The sequence below is a fragment of the Spinacia oleracea genome, chromosome 1 (genome assembly GCF_020520425.1).
Source record: "Spinacia oleracea cultivar Varoflay chromosome 1, BTI_SOV_V1, whole genome shotgun sequence".
Taxonomy (NCBI): Eukaryota; Viridiplantae; Streptophyta; class Magnoliopsida; order Caryophyllales; family Amaranthaceae; genus Spinacia; species Spinacia oleracea.
Window position 1 is genome coordinate 33,742,485 of NC_079487.1, and position 20,522 is coordinate 33,763,006.

Sequence of the window (20,522 nt, forward strand, 5' to 3'; positions counted from 1 at the left end):
CTACAAGTTTCCCATCCTTGTCCTTTTTCAGTTTAAAAACCCATTTGCTTCCAATGGCTTGGTAGCCATCTGGCAAATCGACCAAATCCCATACTTGGTTTTCAGACATGGAGTCTAATTCAGATTGCATGGCTTCTTGCCATTGCTTGGAGCTAGGGCTCGTCATAGCTTGTTTGTAAGTCGCAGGTTCATCACTTTCAAGTAATAGAACGTCATAGCTCTCGTTCGTCAAAATACCTAAGTACCTTTCCGGTTGAGATCTATATCTTTGCGATCTACGCGGGGTAACATTTCTAGATTGACCATGATTCTCACCAGATTCTTCTAAAGATCTCTGAGTTTCATCCTGAATGTCATCTTGAGCATTCTCTAGAGTTTGTTGTTCGACTCGAATTTCTTCGAGATCTACTTTTCTCCCACTTGTCATTTTGGAAATGTGATCTTTCTCCAAAAAGACACCATCTCGAGCAACAAACACCTTGTTCTCATATGTATTATAGAAGTAATACCCCTTTGTTTCCTTTGGATAGCCCACAAGGATACATTTGTCAGATTTTGGATGAAGTTTGTCTGAAATTAATCGTTTGACGTATACTTCACATCCCCAAATCTTAAGAAAATACACATTTGGAGGCTTTCCAAACCATAACTCATATGGAGTCTTTTCGACAGCTTTAGACGGAGCTCTATTAATAGTGAGTGCAGCTGTATTTAGTGCATGTCCCCAAAATTCTAATGGAAGTTTGGCCTGACCCATCATTGACCTGACCATGTCTAGCAAGGTTCTGTTCCTCCGTTCCGACACACCGTTCCATTGTGGTGTTCTAGGAGGAGTCAATTCTGATAGAATTCCACATTCTTTCAGATGGTCATCAAATTCATAGCTCAGATATTCACCGCCTCTATCAGACCGCAGTGCCTTAATCTTCTTGCCTAATTGATTCTCTACTTCACTCTGAAATTCCTTGAATTTGTCAAAGGATTCAGACTTATGCTTCATTAGGTAGACATAACCATATCTACCGAAGTCATCAGTGAAAGTGATAAAGTAGCTGAAACCACCTCTAGCATTTGTACTAATTGGTCCACATACATCTGTATGGATTAAACCCAATAGTTTATTTTCTCTTTCTCCAACTTTAGAGAAAGGTTGCTTTGTCATTTTGCCAAGTAAACATGATTCGCATTTACCATAATCCTCTAAGTCAAATGGTTCTAGAATTCCTTCCTTTTGAAGTCTTTCTAAGCGTTTCAAGTTTATATGGCCTAATCGACAATGCCACAGATAGGTGAGATCTGAATCATCCTTTTTGGCCTTTTTGGTATTTATGTTATATACTTATTTGTCGTGATCTAATAAATAAAGTCCATTGACTAATCTAGCAGATCCATAAAACATCTCTTTAAAATAAAACGAACAACTATTGTCTTTTATTAAAAAGGAAAATCCCTTAGCATCTAAGCAAGAAACTGAAATGATGTTTTTAGTAAGACTTGGAACATGGAAACATTCTTCCAGTTCCAAAACTAGCCCGGAGGGCAACGACAAATAATAAGTTCCTACAGCTAATGCAGCAATCCGTGCTCCATTTCCCACTCGTAGGTCGACTTCACCCTTGCTTAAGTTTCTACTTCTTCTTAGTCCCTGTGGATTGGAACATAAGTGTGAGCCACAACCTGTATCTAATACCCAAGAAGTTGAATTAGAAAGTATACAGTCTATAACGAAAATACCTGAAGATGGAACGACTGTTCCGTTCTTCTGATCTTCCTTTAGCTTCAAGCAATCTCTCTTCCAATGCCCCTTCTTCTTGCAGTAGAAGCATTCGGATTCAAAAGTGGGTTGACTGACCTTCCTCTTTACAGATTTGGCGCCAGTTTGCTTAGTTGGGCTGGCCTTGTTGCCACCTTTCTTAGCATTCCTCTTCTTTCCAGATTTCTTGAACTTGCCCCCACGCACCATAAGCACATCCTGCTTATCACTTTTGAGCGTCTTTTCAGCGGTCTTCAGCATACCGTGAAGCTCAGTGAGCGTTTTGTCCAGACTATTCATACTGTAGTTCAGTTTGAACTGATCATACCCGCTATGAAGAGAATGGAGGATGGTGTCTATAGCCATTTCCTGAGAAAATTGCTGATCCAGCCGACTCATATTCTCAATGAGTCCAATCATTTTGAGAACATGTGGACTTACGGGCTCGCCTTTCTTAAGCTTGGTCTCAAGAATTTGCCTATGAGTCTCGAATCTTTCGACTCGAGCCAGATCTTGGAACATGTTCTTCAACTCACTGATGATTGTGAAAGCATCTGAGTTGATGAACGTTTTCTGCAGATCTGCACTCATGGTGGCGAGCATTAGACATTTCACATCCTTGTTGGCATCAATCCAACGATTAAGGGCTGCCTGAGTGACCCCGTCGCCTGCGGCTTCGGGCATCGCCTCTTCTAGGACATACTCCTTTTCTTCCTGCATAAGAACTATTTGCAAGTTCCTTTGCCAGTCAAGGAAGTTTTTCCCGCTCAACTTCTCCTTTTCGAGAATTGATCGAATGTTGAATGAATTGTTGTTTGCCATATTTAAAACTACAATTGAAAAGAATAAACAAATAAATAACCATTCACAGTTTCTCTTAATAAACTTAAATTCTAGCATACATGCATAATTCAATGTTCATTAAGCATTTTAAACAAGTTATGTGTTCCGGCAGGTGTGAATAAAATGATTCCAAGATCCTAAAATCATTGAAGAACTAAGCACAGTTTGTCGACTTAATCCTAAAACATCTTAGGTAAGCAAAAGCCTTTTGCTAATAGTCTAGAAACTATTCTTGGTTGATAGGTACGTCTAAGAACTTATTAGGTAAACCTATCGATTTTGCCACGACATAAAAGGACTCCTTACTTATATCGTTGAGTTTCACCAAAACTAACATGTACTCACAATTATTTGTGTACCTTGCCCCTTTAGGACCAATAAGTAACACCTCGCTGAACGAAAACTATTACTAGATTGATGTAAAGGATATCCAAGCAAGTGTATATTTTGGCATGGCACCTTTTAACTCAATTTTTAAGTTTGGAACTTAAGGCTCTTACTATGTTGGTTAGATTTAAAGTTTGATCTCATGCATTTTAAGACATATTTAATAGCAATAAATAACTTAAAACATGCATAAGATAAATGTGATCTAGTATGGCCCGACTTCATCTTGAAGCTTTAACTTCAAAGTCCGTCTTGAAAATCTCTGTGGGAGGCACCATTTTCTTCAAATAGGATAAGCTATAATTAAAACTAATTACAACTATTTGATGGTACGCAGACCATATTTGAATTGAAAAACAACTTTGGTACTTTAGACCAATTACATTCAAATTAATGGTACGCAGACCATATTTTCTATCCTATTTGGGCCATACTAGTCACTTCATAACCTGCAAAACAGTACATATACAATATATACCATTCACCTATTCATTATCATGAATGGCCCACATAGGTGGTTAGTAAAACACATTATGCATCACATGAACATTTGCAGCAATTAATCAAGGGCACCAATAATCGACAAATTATTCAGTCCTTATTAATTCTAATCAAGTTGTTTTAACCTTAAGGATTTGTAGACCTAATCAAGAGTTTATGACTAAAAAGGGCTCCCACTTAAACCAATAAATTCATATGCTTTACTAATTTTAAACATAAAAATGTATTTCTAGTCTAACCGGAATCATACAAATTTAATTAAAATTTAAAGCTCATATAAATTTACAATTGAATCCAAAAAGTTTAATTTAATTTCAGTCGTATTTAAATTAATTCATGATTTTAATTTTAGTAAAATAATTAGAATAAATAAAATTTATTATAATTACAATATTCAAAATTAAAATCCAAGAAAATAATTTAAATTATTAATTTTAAAATTAATTAAAATTACGTAAACTGAAAATTTCAAATTAAAATTTCAAAACGATCTAATCGCAACGCAACAATCCCACGCAACGCACGCCCATGGGCCACACGCACACAGCCATCGCTGGCCATGTGCGCGCAGCCCATGCGCTGCGTCGCATCGCTGCTACTCACCATCGCAAGGCATCACGCGAGCTGGTGCTCGCGCCAGCGCTCGACGCAACAAGCAAGCTGCCGCAGCCCATCGCTGGGCGCAGCGCTCGTCGCACGTCGCAACAAGCAAGCTGCTCGCCATCGCTGGGCGCAGCGCTCGTCGCACGTCGCAACAAGCACGCTGCACGCCATCGTTGGGCGCAGCGCTCGTCGCACGTCGCAACAAGCACGCTGCACGCCATCGCTGGGCGCAGCACTCGTCGCACGCACACTAGCGCTCGCTGCGCGCGAGGTTCTGCATGCTTGCGCGAGGCAGTGCGCGCTGTGGCGCAGCTCGCTTGCTGCCCACACGCGACTGCTCGTGCCTTGCTCTCGCCCTCGCCCATTCGCCCATCGCACACAGCCCACGACACAAGGCAGGGCTGCTGCCTTGTGCTCGTGCACCATGCCCTTGCTCGCTGCATTCGTACCCCATGGGCGACGAGCTCCCTTGCTCGTCGTCACATGCCCGCACTATACAACACCCCGTAAGGGTAACACATAGCGTCCATTGCTTTGTGCGTGCAAGTTATATGAGCGAATCGCATAAAAATTTAAAATTTATATTCAAAATTAATGACAAATTAATAAATAATATTAATTTCATAATTTTAGGGCGAAAAATCGAAAATTTATTATTTAATTGATTTCCGATTATCATGGATTCAAGTCTAGGTCATAAAATTTAAAATTTAACATAAATTTACAATTTTTATGGTGGTTTTTAATCATAGGTGTCTAATTAAATTATAACTAATTATGAAAATCAAATTAATTCTAAATTATTCCAATTTTCAGCAAATTAATCATAATTACAAATTAGATTGCATAATTAACAAGGCTAGGCATTCAAACTTGTTAAACATATACAGTAGGTCAATCAAAAATTCAAGATTTATCAACAAGAATCGCAAATATTTAATTTAACATCTTAAATTTACGAAATTTTGCATTCGAAAAACTAAAACCTCCGAAAAGTCATAGTTAGGCTTCGAATTTGAGAATTCTGGGTTCGACCGAAAAATATTATTTTTGTCAAAATTTTAGAATGCCTTTTACATGCGGAATTGACACAAAAATCACTCGATTTGGATGAGTAACGAAGAAACTGCCGAAAAACTGCGTACGTATAATTAAATAAACGCAATTTGCAATTAATTAACAATTACGAAAATTAATCACCCCTTTTAATTCTTGCAAATTTGTAATATTTAACCATGTTCATGCAATTTAGATTATGAAAATAATAAGAGGCTCGTGATACCACTGTTAGGTTATGATACATATGACAATTCATAAATCATGCGGAAAAACCATAAAGCCAGGAAAGCATATTATTTACACATAATCATTTAGCATAGTTTAGATGCATACACTTTGTTGCGTGCCTTCCCTAGCTGCGCCCGAACCGAACAAGAACAAGTCTTTAGGACTCCAAGTGTCGTCCCTCCGTAGATAGTCCACAGCACGTCCGGATCCGCCTTAAGCTTGACCAACTAGGATCGCCCTTAAGGTACTTAGAATTTTCGGCTAATGTAGGCAATTGTATGACTGAATTTTTGCTCTCAAAAATCACTTTGAATACTTGAATACTCTCTTTAAAATAATGACCCTAGGCCTTTATTTATAGAGGTATGGAAAGGGAATTGTAATCCTATTAGGATACGAATTAATTAAACTAGAATCCTAATAGAATTCTTATTTAATTAATTCATCCTTTTAGGTTTAGGAATTTAATCATATGTCGAAACCTGATAGCTTTAGGATTCGTATAGCACACAAACACACACACGCACGCACAGCAGCCCACGAGGGGCGCCATGCGCGCGCGCGCAGCCCGCGAGCTCGCAGCCCATTGCCACTAGGCCCACACGCTGCCGCAGCGTTGGCGCGCGCTGGGCCTGCCTTGCGGTGGGCCTGGCGCAGCCTTGGCTGGTGCGTTGTGGCGCGCTGGCTTGCTGGGCGATGGCCCGGCTTCGTGCTGGGCCTTCGTCTGGCAGGCCTCGTCCGATGCTAATTCGTACGATACGCTTCCGATTAATTTCCCGATTCCGGAATTCATTTCCGATACGAACAATATTTAATATTTCCGATTCCGGAATTAATTTCCGTTTCGAACAAATATTTAATATTTCCGTTTCCGGAATTATTTTCCGATTCCGATAATATTTCTGATTCTGACAATATTTCCGTTTCCGGCAATATTTCCATTTCCGATAATATTTTCCGATACGTACCATGTTTCCGTTTCCGGCAACATCTACGACTTGGATAATATTTATATTTCCGATACGATCCATATTTCCGTTTCCGGCAATATCATCGTTTCCGGAGCATTCATTTCTTGCCTGTGACGATCTCAGCTCCCACTGAAACCAAGATCCGTCGATTCCGAATATCCATAGATGGAGTATTTAATGCCGTTAAATACTTGATCCGTTTACGTACTATTTGTGTGACCCTACGGGTTCAGTCAAGAGTAAGCTGTGGATTAATATCATTAATTCCACTTGAACTGAAGCGGCCTCTAGCTAGGCATTCAGCTCACTTGATCTCACTGAATTATTAACTTGTTTAATTAATACTGAACCGCACTTATTAGACTTAACATAGAATGCATACTTGGACCAAGGGCATTATTTCCTTCAAGTGCATGTATCTATAAGGAGAAAACCAAGCTTTGTCACGACAAGAAAATTCTACCACGAGAGTTCGCAGTGGGTGATAAGGTACTACTGTTTAATTCTAGACTTAAGTTGTTTCCTGGAAAACTAAAGTCTAGATGGTCTGGACCATTCACTGTAACTATGGTCAATAAGTTTGGGTCTTTTGAAGTAGAGAACAACAAGGGTGATATGTTCAAGGTTAACGAACAACGTCTGAAGTTGTACCATGAGGGGGCTAATGTAGGAGTAATGAGGTTCAATACCTCCAATCTCCTGCCCCATGAGATACAATGAGGTCGAGGTCGTGCGGGAGCTATAATAAACCAGCGCTTTGCGGGAGGCAACCCGTAGTTTTAATTTTTGGTACTTTTTTATGTGTTTTAGCCTAATTTCAAAGTGTTAGAGAGGTTAGAGGAGAGAAGTTTACCTTTTGGATATTGAGTTGTATGCAGATTTGGTGCCCCAAGTGCGTAAAAATTGCAAAATCATAGAAATGGGGCATCGAGCCAATCGCCCGATGGGCGCGTGCGTTTGGAGATTTTACAAAGAAATTCGTCCAGTCGGGCAAAAGGATGCCCGGTGGGCGAAGGGAGACAACAGTTGACGAGCCCGTCGCCCAATACGGTGAATTTTGAAGTTTTTGGTTCAAAAATTTGGTTAAGGAAGGAATTTTGAACATCGAGCCATTCGCCCGATGGAAATCGAGCGAAGGGCGCCCGATCGGGCGCGTGCGTGGACAGAAATTAAAAAGAAATTCGCCCGATGGGCGAACAACTGCTCTGGCGGCTTACAAGCTGATCGCCTAATCGGGCGACTAGATTCCCGATCGGGGTAAAGGCGTTTTACACGGATAACTCACGACCCCCTTCCTTCGTTTCTTTCTTTCCTCAATACTCATCTTCTTCAAACTCTCTTTTCTCCATTAAACCCCAACCTCCATAAACTTCAATCTCCCATATCTCACTCATCTCTCCACCAAATTCAACCATCTTTACACCAAAATCATCCCCACATCATCGTCTTCATCCTCCATCCAATTAATTCCACTGATTCTCTGTCTCCAAAAAAACCCCCAAAAATCCCAAAAACTCACAAGTTCCTCTTCTTCAATGGCTTCAAGGGAAAAACGGACATGTGAAGGTGTTAGGTTATGATACATATAACTGAATATAAATCATGCGGAAAAACCATTAAAGCCAGGAATCCAAATTAATTGCCACATAACAATTAGCATAATTAGGATGCATACTCTTTGTAGCATGCCCTCCCTTGCTGCGCCCGAACCGAACAAGAACAAGTCTTTAGGACTCCAAGTGTCGTCCCTCCGTAGAAAGTCCACAGCACGTCCGGATCCGCCTTAAGTTTGACTAACTATAATTTTCGGCTGATTTGAGGGCAAATAAGTGACTGAATTTTTGCTAAAAATTCTCTCTCTTTTGAATACTTAAAACTCGTTATAAATTGTGAGCACTAACCTCATATTTATAGGCTATGGAAAAGGTATTGGAATCCTACTAGGAAACTATTTAATTAACTAGAATCTAATTAAAACTCTATTAATTAATTTATCCATTAGGAATAGGAATTTAAGCATTAAACGAATCCTACACGATATAAGTTTCGTACGGAAGCACAAAAACTCACACGAGCAACGAAGCCCACGCGAGCTACGAAGCCCATGCAGCTGCCGCAGCCTAGGCGTGCGTTGGGCCTGCCTTGCGGTGGGCCTGGCGCAGCCTTGGGCTGTTTGTGTGGCGTGCCTTGCTTGATGGACGTGGGCCTGGCTTCGCGCTGGGCCTTCGTCTAGCAAGCTCGTCTAATGCTAATTCGTACGACGCGCTTCCGATTAATTTCCCGATTCCGGAATTCATTTCCGATACGAACAATATTTAACAATTCCGATTCCGGAATTAATTTCCGTTTCGAACGAATATTTAATATTATTTTCCGATTCTGATAATATTTCCGATTCCGACAATATTTCCGTTTCCGGCAATATTTCAGATTTCGGCAATATTTCCATTTCCGATAATATTTTCCGATTCCGACAATATTTCCGTTTCCGACAATATTTCAGATTCCGGTAATATTTCCATTTCCGATAATATTTTGCGATACGTACCATGTTTCCGTTTCCGGCAACATCTATGACTTGGATAATATTCATATTTCCGATACGATCCATATTTCCGTTTCAGGTAATATCATCGTTTCCGGAGTATTCATTTATTTGTCTTTGACGATCTCAGCTCCCACCAAGATCCGTCGATTCCGAATATTCATAGATGGAGTTAATGCCATTAAATACTTGATCCGTTTACGTACTATTTGTGTGACCCTACGGGTTCAGTCAAGAGTAAGTTGTGGATTAATATCATTAATCCACTTGAACTGAAGCGACCTCTAGCTAGGCATACAGTTCACTTGATCTCACTGAATTATTAACTTGTATAATTAATACTGAACCGCATTTATTAGACTTACCATTAAATGCATACTTGGACCAAGGGCATTATTTCCTTCAGAAGGAGCAAGAAGGAGATCAGAGGATGCATCCTCAAGCCAAGAACCACCACCACCGACTATCCAATCCAACCTGGACTTCCCGGAAATCATCCTCACCAATGAGGAACAAAAAGGTCGGCTTCTTCACCTCAAAAAGAGGAAGGTAATTCCTACTCGATTCATTGATCAACAAGCTTTAAATGACATGGGAATCGAGTCTGATTGTAAAAAAATGTTTGTTGGTGTTGGCTTGAAGAGAATGTATAGCATGTTTTGATTAACCTTGTAACGCCCCGACCTCTAATTCAAGTAATTTAGCAGCGGAATTTACCTAATTCGGTCGGGAGATTACTGCCGTAACTTCCTCTTGGGAATTACAAGGCAAACATCCTAGTTTCTTCTTTAATCACCACAATATTATACTGTTCTTTTTAATTCCTTAACTAAAGTAACTTACATAACCCACTAAAAGTCTTTTCTTGAACTATTAAAACTTAAACATTAAACTAGGTGAATTTTACTAAAGTGAAATCCTCGCCACTACTTGTTCCCGTCGTCCCCAGCCATACCTAAAACAAAAAAAACAAAAAAAAAAAAAAATTTGTGAGCCGAAGATTCAGTAACGTACTATTCCGGTAACGTAAATTCATTTCAATTTATTTTAGTCGATAAAATAGGGAGAATAGAATAATGTAAAACATTAAATAAAACATTATATTAATTCCTTTATAACTTTTTTCTATTAACATGCTAGTCGTTGGCAAGTATGACATGGTAGAACGTCTTCCACTATGGGTCGGTACCCATAAAACATGTGAGCCTTGGCTCAATGGGCGGGTGCCCCATGAGTACATGCATGACCGAGAATCGTAACCTGCGAACATATACTGTCAAAAGGACTAGGTCTTACACTTTCATTTATCATGTTTCGTTTAATTTTTACTTTTCTTATCCTTTGTACCTTAGTTGAAGTAGAATAAATTCCTTTAGATCATAAGATCAAAATAAAACATCATATTATAAGAAATAATTCAATTAAATCATATTAATTTCATTCCCAAAATTCATAAAACACGTCAAAACATTCAGTTTATAACGTCATAATTTCATAATCATATTTATAAGGGGATTGCGGGTACTAGCAATAGCCTGTTACCTTAATTTCGTGATTAGCTAGACCCTTCCTTTAGTCTTGATTATTGTTCTTCCTGAGCTCCGAGGTTCAATTCACTCGAAATAGTGAAATAAGTAAAACCTTGAATTAATATTTAAATTTAGTAAAACTAATAATTTTAAATTATGACCGTGTAATAAGGAAATGTATATCCATATACGGTTATCATTTTAGGAAAACTCACAATTAGTTATAACACAAATTCTTATTTACAATGGTTGTACAATAATTATTGCACAACGGAGTAAAAGATAACTCAAAATGCTTAAAAGTTATACTTATATGTGTAAAAGTAATCTAATTTTTAGTGATAAATTTTTTAATTTTAATAAAACTTATTTCTTCAAAATCTCTAATAATGTATAAAATTAATAATTTAATTCTTTAAAATGTTTATCTATCAACTTTTTTTTACCAATATAAAAATTAATCAAAACTAGGTTAAAGTTACAAAAAATGGGTTAAATTTATTTTAGTGTACAATAAATTTATTGTACACCTTGTGCGCGCAAAACTTTTTGTAGTTATAATAACGTAGTAAAAAACATCTATTTAAATAAAATAAGTTTAATTATCATTTTTTTAGGTAAAAGATTGATAAAAAAAAAGTTTAGCAACTTACTGATGCTGGGATTAGTAGGTCCACTTAGGAAATGATGGGCTCTTGGAAACAAGTGCGTAGATTTTCAATAATTGGTTTCAAACTTGATTTCGTTTCTACAGGGACACGAAGAGGAGCAGAGGAGGAGAACGGGTCACCGACTTGCTGTAGGTTGCTAGCGGATAACGATTCAGGTTTGTGGTCGGAGGTAGAAGCACACCGGCGGGGGACCATGGTGGCCACGGGCCGGGGTGCAGCTACACGGAGGAGAGAGGGACAGGAAAGGCGACAGGAAACAGAAAAAAGAGCAAAGGGGTGAGCATCGAAGGGAAGCCAAGGGGGTGGGTTTGATGGGTATTTAGGGTGGCCGATTCTAGTAGTTCTCGAAGGCGGCGGTTAGTGGTGGTGCTAGTCCAAAAACCTAAAGCAAGGTAATTAAAATGATGAACATAGTTTTTAACGCTGAATCAAAATTAGATTTTTGGTTAATCTTGCAATTCAATTATCTAATTTAACATCTATTTATTGAGATGAATGGTGGAAATTAACGTAAAGGATGAGCTACGTTGCAAGGAGTACAAATGAGAGATGTAAGGGAGTAGGAAAAGTAAGCGATGACTATGGTAATCTACTGGTTATAGGGAGAGTGAATCAGCAAAGATAAGATTAGTAATAGGGAGAGTGAATCAGCAAAGATAAGATTAGTAGATGGAATATATGGCAAGCACCATGGCTGCCAGGTGCTCAAGTTTGCACGACAGAGAAGGGGAGAAGAAATGGTTGACTTGGTTTACAAGGGTATTTTGGTAAATATAAAAAGTTGAATAATTGGCAGAATTTTATTGTTATTAGATGAAAATGGAATAATGGCTTTGAGTAATGATAAATTTCCCAAAATAATTCTTTAGTAAAGTGTTTAAAAAAAACAAATTTAGTTTTCGAATAAAATTCGTCGTTAATAAGATCACATTAAAATCTTTTGTAAATTATAAAATAGGATATAAAATGTACTCCAACTATTATAAAATATGAAAATAAAATAAAATAATATATCGTGTAAAAAAATATTAAAATTTTAAAGTCAAACAAAACTTTTGTTAATCAAATCAAAGTTCGAAATTAGGATTTATAACTATTTTAAGATAATAACAATAATTAAGAATAATTAAAAGTACGGGGCTTACCCTCTTAGAAAAAGTTTCGTCCTCGAAACTGGAGCTCGGTTGAACTTGGATTAATCGTCATTCATTGAAAACATCCATGTCATAATCAATCATTTAATCTGACACAAACATAGTTGGGGCAATAACGTAATCATTCATATAAGACATACAGATTCATACATCGTTTTGTTCTTAAGCGAATAACTGGTGGTATTTCGATTTCATCTGCGCTTTGACTTCCCACGTGATCTCATATGTCAAGTGATTGGCCCACAAGACTTTAATCATTGGAATCACCATGTTCCTAAGTTGTGTTTCTCTATGATCAAGAATTTCAATTGGTTTCTCCTCGTATATGAGATCGTTTTGCAATAATAAGGGTTTGTGTGTAATCACATGGCTTAGATCAAGGACATATTTCCTTAACACTGACACAGGGAACATGTTGTGCAATTTTTTCAAGTTGGTATGTAAAGCGCGCAAGTAGATTTGCTACTTGACCTACTCTTCCTAATATATTGTATGGCCTGATGTATCTCGGACTCAATTTTCCAGATTGGCCAATACTCACTATTTCTTACATATGACACGTGATCTTTAATTTCAACTTCAAACTATCTTCTTTGTAGGTTTTCCGAATTCTTTAAATTACTTTGAGTTGCCTTTATTCTCTATTGGGTTAACGAGCTTTGTACGGTAGTTTCTTACATACAATTGGTAATTCCAAAATAATTTCAACTAACTTTATGATATTTGGTTTACAACTTTTGGTATATTCTGAATAGCTCAACTAACCTTCAAAAATACTTTTGTACCAGATTCATTGATATGGGATATATGACACATGACAATAACTTGGTTTTATCCTCTGTAACTTATATTCATACGTTATCGTTTCTTTACACATAAGATTGAGATGCCCAAAGTGACATCTTCATGTTATCGTTCTTCAAATGATTACCTCAAATTAACTCATCTCACAACATAATGATAGGGTGAAACCTAAAACCTTGTTCTGTTAATAGGGGTCTATCATGTATCCTTCTTGAAATATATTTGAGCACTTACAATAGGCAACTAAAATTTTCCTTTCCATAACTGTCTACTAAACTTCCCATTTTGTTCTTTTTCTCTTAGTCATTGAAATAACATACTATCATTTTGTTATACGAATAAATGTCAATCTTCCTCATATTTTCTAACCCATCATCTTTACATTACATCATCTCAATATGTCTGAAACTTTTTCAGGTCACCTAGTACTCAACAATCTACAGATATCAAACTATTTGGTATACACTCTGAATGATGGAATATCAACGAGTAACATGGGAAATTTCAGAATCATTAGAAAAATTAATCTCATCAATCACAGTTGGTCTCGTAACTTAACGATTTAAACAAACTTTTCCTTTATTCTCAATGAATTTGACCTCTATGTCTTACAGATCATCTTAGTTGGCTCGGAAAAAGGTAAGGTCGTATTTAGGTGAGGTTTTTGACTCCATGCATCTGCAACAACTTAGTCTTTTCGGGATGGTATTGTATATTAAGATCGTAATATTCAAAGAGTTTTACCCACCTACAATGTCTCACGTTGAGTTCTTTTTGGGTGAAGATGTACTTAAGACTTTTATGGTCAGTGAAAATTTGACACGAAACGCCGTATAAATAACGTCTCTAGATTCTTAGGGGAAAAAAATAACAGCTGCAAGTTCAAGATCATGAGTAGGGTAGTTTTGTTCATGGACTTTGAGTTGGAGAGAAGCATGATCTATGACCTTTTTCCATTAAGACACATCCTTACTCATGTTTAGAAGCATCACTATAAATATTAAATCCCTCAGTTCCAGATGGAAGGGTAAGAGTATATGCAATGGTGATACGTCTCTTAAGTTCTTGAAATGCAGATTCACAATCATCATTTCCCACAAATTTGGTATTCTTTCTAATTAGTCGGGTTATAGGTAAGACAATCTTAGAAAAGTCTTGACCTTGGATATTATCCACCTAAACCCATAAAACTTCATACTTCTGGGACATTGGTTGGTCTAGGATATTCCACAATTTTTTTTATTTCCTCTGAATCTACAGATACACCTTTCTCAGAAATAATATAACTCAAACATGATACTTCCTTAAGCTAGAACTCACATTTTGGCATATAACTGGTTTCCAATAATGTATTTAACACTTTTCCCAAAGGCTCTTTATGTTCCTCATTACTCTTAGAATACATCAAAATATCATCAATGAAAACAACTACAAACTTATCAAGGTATGGTTTGAAAATGTGGTTCATTAAATCCATAAATACAGCTAATGCATTAGTTGGCCCAAAAGGTATTACAACAAACCCATGGTGAACATATATAGTTCTAAAGTCTGTCCTTGAAATATCCTCAAGTTTAATGCAAAGTTGATGGTATCCCGTCCTTAAATCTATCCTTGAAAATACTTTCGCACCTCGAATTTGGTCAAACAAATCATCAATTCGGGGTAAAGGATATTTATTCTTGATAGTAATCTTGTTCAACTCTCTATAATCTATGCATAACCTCAAAGTTCCATCGTTTTTCCTCACAAATAAGATAGGGGCTTCCCTTGGTGAAACACTTGTTCGAGTATACACTTTTCAAGTAAATTATGGAATTACTTCAAGGCTAAAGTCTAATTCTTTCGGTGGAGGCATACTAGGTATCGTTTCTCGAAAATATTTGGGTATTCATGAATGATAAGTGTGTCAGTGATATTGATGAATTAGAAATATTTAGGTTGACAACACTACACGGATAACCAGAAAAAATTCATTATCGATAGTTTTAATTAAGAGCTTTCAAAGCAGAGACAATTTGAATCATTAATTTTTTCTCACTAACTTTTAGAATGAAATCATATCCTCATTTGGCGTTTTGGTCACACTATGCCTCAAACAATTAATGTTTGCTTCATATTCAATCAACCAATTCATTCCCAAAATTACATCAAATTCAGATAGGTCAAAGGCTATTAACTCAGCTAAAAATAAACTTTCTCTAACACCATACGAAAATTTGTATTTCACAATTTCTCCACTATGAAAATAAACACTCATACCTGCATCAATATGGGAATAATTCTTGTAAGTAATGTGGTTATCATTGTGAACATGGTGCTCGTTGCGAGCCCTTGGGGACATCATCAGTAGCCTCGATAAACAACAATATGTCTCAACAAATTGAAGCAAATAAATCATAGAAAATAAGCCCCCTTTTATGTCGTTCCTACGCTCACACTCATATTCATTTTAAATTAACATAATTTTAAGATTTTCATTTTTAACTTATTCCTTAAGACTCTTTGCTTAAATCTAATGGACTTTATTAAGTGCAAAACCCGTAAGGTTTAGCACTTAGGGTCCAGAATTTTTGCTCTGATACCAAACTGTAACGCCCCGACCTCTAATTAAAGTAATTTAGCAGCGGAATTTACCTAATTCGGTCGGGACATTACTGCCGTAACTTCCTCTTGGGAATTACAAGGCAAACATCGTAGTTTCTTCTTTAAATCACCACAATATTATACTGTTCTTTTTAATTCCTTAACTAAAGTAACTTACATAACTCACTAAAAGTCTTTACTTGAACTATTAAAACTTAAACATTAAACTAGGTGAATTTTACTAAAGTGAAATTCTCGCCACTACTTGTTTCCGTCGTCCCAGCAATACCTAAACAGAAAACAAACCGCTGAGCCGAAGACTCACTAACGTATTATTACAATAACGTAAATTCATTTCAATTTATTTTAGTCGATAAAACAGGGAGAATAGAATAATATAAAACATTTAATAAAACAGTATATTAATTCATTTATAACTTTTTTTATTAACATGCTAGTCGTTGGCAAGTATGACATGGTGGAACGTTTTCCACGATGCACCGGTGCCCATAAAACATGTGAGCCTTGGTTCAATGGGCGGGTGCCCTATGGGTACATGCATGACCGAGAATCGTAACCTGTGAACATATACTGCCAAACGGACTAGGTCTTACACTTTCATTTATCATGTTTCGTTTAATTTTTACTTTTCTTATCCGTTGTACCTCAGTTGAAGTAGCATAAATTCCTTTAGATCATAAGATCAAATAAAACATCATATTATAAGAAATGATTCAATCAAATCATATTAATTTTATTCCCGCAATTCATAAAACACGTCAAAATATTCAGTTTATAACGTCATAATTTCATAATCATATTTATAAGGGGATTGCGGGTACTAGCAATAGCCGTTACCTTAATTTCGTGATTGACTAAACCTTTCCTTTAGTCTTGATTATCGTTCTTCCTGAACTCAGAGGTTCAATTCACTCGAAAAAGTGAAATAAGTAAAACCTTGAATTAGTATTTAGATTTAGTAAAACTAATAGTTTTAAATTATGACCGTGTAATAAGGAAATGTATATCTATATACGATTTCAAATCATTTTAGGAAAACTCACAATTAGTTATAAGGAAATTTGGTGAAACACTACCTTTAAGTTTAGTGGTTTTGTAAATTGCTACCTTTTAAAAAGAAAATTATATTTTACTACCTTATAAGTTTGTTTTGTTTGACTAACACTACCATTTGACGTTTTTCGTTAATATTTTCTGTCTTTGAACCCCACTACAACGATTTTGTTTAATATGGCAAATGAACAAAACGGCAAAGGAACGCATATATTTAAAAGAATAGAACAAATACATGACGGAAAACATTAACGGAAAACGTCAAATGGTAGTGTTAGTCAAACAAATCAAACTTATAAGGTAGTAAAATTAGAAAAAGCTTTTAAAAGGTAGCAATTCACAAAACCACTAAACTTAAAGGTAGTGTTTCACAAAATTTCCTAGTTATAATAACGTAGTAAAATACATCTATTTAAATAAAATAAGTTTAATTATCATTTTATTAGGTAAAAGCTTGATAAAAAAGTTTATAATTAGCAACTTACTGATGTTGGGCTTAGTAGTTCCACTTAGGAAATGATGGGATTTTGGAAACAAGTGTGCAGATTTTCAAATTGGTTGGAGGGACACGAAGGGGAGCAGAGGAGAAGAACGGGTCGCCAACTTGCTGTAGGTTGCTAATGGATAACGATTCAGGTTTGTGGTTGGAGGTAGAAGCACGACGACGGGGGACCGTGGTGGCCACGTGACGGTGTGCAGCTACACGGAGGAGAGAGGGACAGGGAAGGCGACATGACACAGAAAGAAGAGCAAGGGGGTGAGCATCGAAGGGAAGCTACGGGGGTGGTCTTTGTTGGGTTCAGGTTTGATGGGTAATTATGGGTGGCCGATTCTGGTGGTTCTCAAAGGCGGCGGTTAGTGGTGGTGCTAGTTCAAAAACCGAAGATCGGCTTGATCGGCACTCTGGAGCTACATATAGATCGGCTTGAGATCCGTTTTGATCACTTCGAGAGTGATCACCAGAGTGTCATGTTCCCCATTTATGATCATTTTGCTAGACAGGGGTGGTGCCTTAGTAGGCTCAGCACCCTTCATGGTTAGGTGGTATGTCACTGACTTTGAGTATTGGTTTGCAACTTTGATTAATATTTTATGACTCCTATACATGCACATTGAGGAGGACGAAGGCTTTTTTTTCTATTAGGTGGCCTTCAGATGAATTTAGATACATTTGTTCCCTTCTTGCTACCCATGTTGTTTCCTATGCCTTTTTTATTTGGTTACTAGCCATATTACAAGCCTATTTAAGCCCCATTGGTTACTAGTCCCAAGCTTGGCTTGGGGGAGCTATTAGTGAGTGAGGTGAGGGAGTTGTAGTGTGCTTCATTTATGAACAATTTGGGTGGGTAAAATAAAGGTAGTTCTTGTTTTTGTATGATGAGTTAAAAAAGAAATAAAATGATGAGCAAAAATGAGAAGAATTACAAATGTTCAAATGTTTCTAAGTGAAAGTCCCTCAAAAGGAGAAAAAAAAGAAAGAAATTGAGAAAAAAAAAATTCATTACTTTCAAAGAAGAAAAAATTCAAAGCATGGTTTCGCTCAAGTTTACAATTCTATATTCTTTTGAGTGAACGTTTATACAGATGAAAAGGGTGGAAAAGGTTTTGTATGGTTTGTTTGGTGCATATTCATGTGTTGAGTGAGAGAGTTTTTGACCAATATTCATTTTTTGATCACGGGTCATATTAGGACTTTGGCTCCCCAAAATTAAAGCTTTACGCTCACATTTCCCCCAAATTTACATTACAAGATTTGAAGACCTTCATAGCTTTACGCTCACATTTTCCCCAAATTTACCATACCCTTACCTAAGCCTTACATTACAAGATTTGAAGACCTTCATACCTTTGTGCCTAGAGTTGTATTAATGTGAAATTAGTGGTTTATCAATGCAAGTAATGATGTGACATATTCCGAGTCGACTATTAGGTTGAGTGCATGTCTTTTTAAACACGCGAGTGTTGTGAGTTTGGGAGGGCATTGTTCACATAAACTGTTGGGAGGAGAGCTATTGGGTACATCTTTTACCCGCCACATAAATGAGTGAAGAGTGTGGAAGCACTATTCATGAATTCCATATGCACTTGTGGTTTGCTCTGCTTGACGATTGTTAGGGAAGATTGATAGTCGGATAGATTTGGTTGACATTGATGCATATTTGTTGGATTTGCGTTGAATCGTATCCATTGGTTTGAACTATATTTGGGGGTGAAGTTTTGATTTATGTATTCATCGTTGATGTCTTTGCATAGGGACAAACAAAGATCTAGCTTGAGGGAGGTTGATATATGCATATTTTATAGTGTTTTTACCCCCGTCCCTTAGTACTTTTCTGCCTTAAATGAGCTCGCCGGAGCCTTTTTTAGTACTAATATGTGTTGTGTAGTGTGCCTTGAGTTTTCAAGTAATTTGAAGAGAAATTGGCCTTTTTAGGCTCGTTTCATGATATTATGGGCCACTACACGATCCCGAGCATGTTTGGGACGGTCATCTATCAACTCTAAGGCGCCTACGATGCCTATATTTGAGCCCTTAGAGTTAGACTCGGTGATTGGAAGGAAGAAGGGTGTCCCAAGGTACATATTGAAGGTCGCCCGGCGACCTACGGGCAATGGGAGGTCCATATGGTGGAGAGAATATGCATTTTCTCCTTCTACACGCGCCCGATCGGGCGCCATTCGCCCGGTGCCCAACGGGCGTTGGCTCGTCAATTGTTTCAAGGTGAAGAGCTGCCCGACGGGCGAAGAATTATGCGTTCTATACGCGCCCCATCGGGTGCCCATCGCCCGATTCCCATCGGGCGCCTGCGTTGCTACTTGCTGATGCTGTTTTCTTGGCGAGTTGTTCGCCCTATCGGGAAACCCCTTTGCCCGATCGGGCGACGACAACCCTGACGCGCGTTTTAGCTTTAATGATCCGTTTTTTTATTTAGTTTTTGGGCAAGGCTATAAATACTAGGCCCTAATTTATTTGTAGGCAGCTTATATCCCAACACTCTTAGTTTATTTTACTTAGTTTTATTCTCTCAAACTTTTGTTAAACAATTTTATTCTTCAATTCAAAGTTCTAACCTTTCAATTAATCCGTCGTTCATCAATTCGGTATTAATTTATTCTCTATTTTCTTATTCAATTTCTATTATGTTTTCATTACTTATGATTGTTTTGTTTTCTTTAAGCATGTGTGAGTAGCTTTAATCTAGGGTTTGGGAATCCATGAATTTATATGAAGGGATGAATCATTATTGTTGATTGTTGGTGCTATTGATTAATTTCCTATTGATTGTTTTCATTACTATGAAATTAGATTTTGGCAGTTTTAATTGTCATAGTCGCGCAAGCTAGTATTGACTTAATAATCGAAACATGGAACTTGATTCTAAGGCTAGTTTCAATAGGTAGAATTAGTTCTAATAAATTGCGAGAGCCTGTTATTACTGATTCTATGATTAATTTCGACTCGAGAGAGCATGTTAATCTGATTCATCGTTTCATTGGTTGTTAATTGTTGTGTTTCATCCCGGAATATTGTTCATTGGTGAACCTATACCCTAGCCTTTTATTATTGATTTTCTCATTGTCGTAGTTTAGTTATCAAACCAACCCATATTCTTGTTACCAACAGACTAGACCTTTATTTTAGTAGTAGAAAGAACGATGTTTCCCTTTGGATTCAATCCTGACTGCCCTTACTATTTAGTTAGTGATTTTAGGTTTATCTTTGATTAGGTGATACGACTTAAGCCTATCAAAACTCAATATAATTCTAGTTTTAACTCTCAGGTTTCAGCAATTGATGGAAATCAACCTAGAA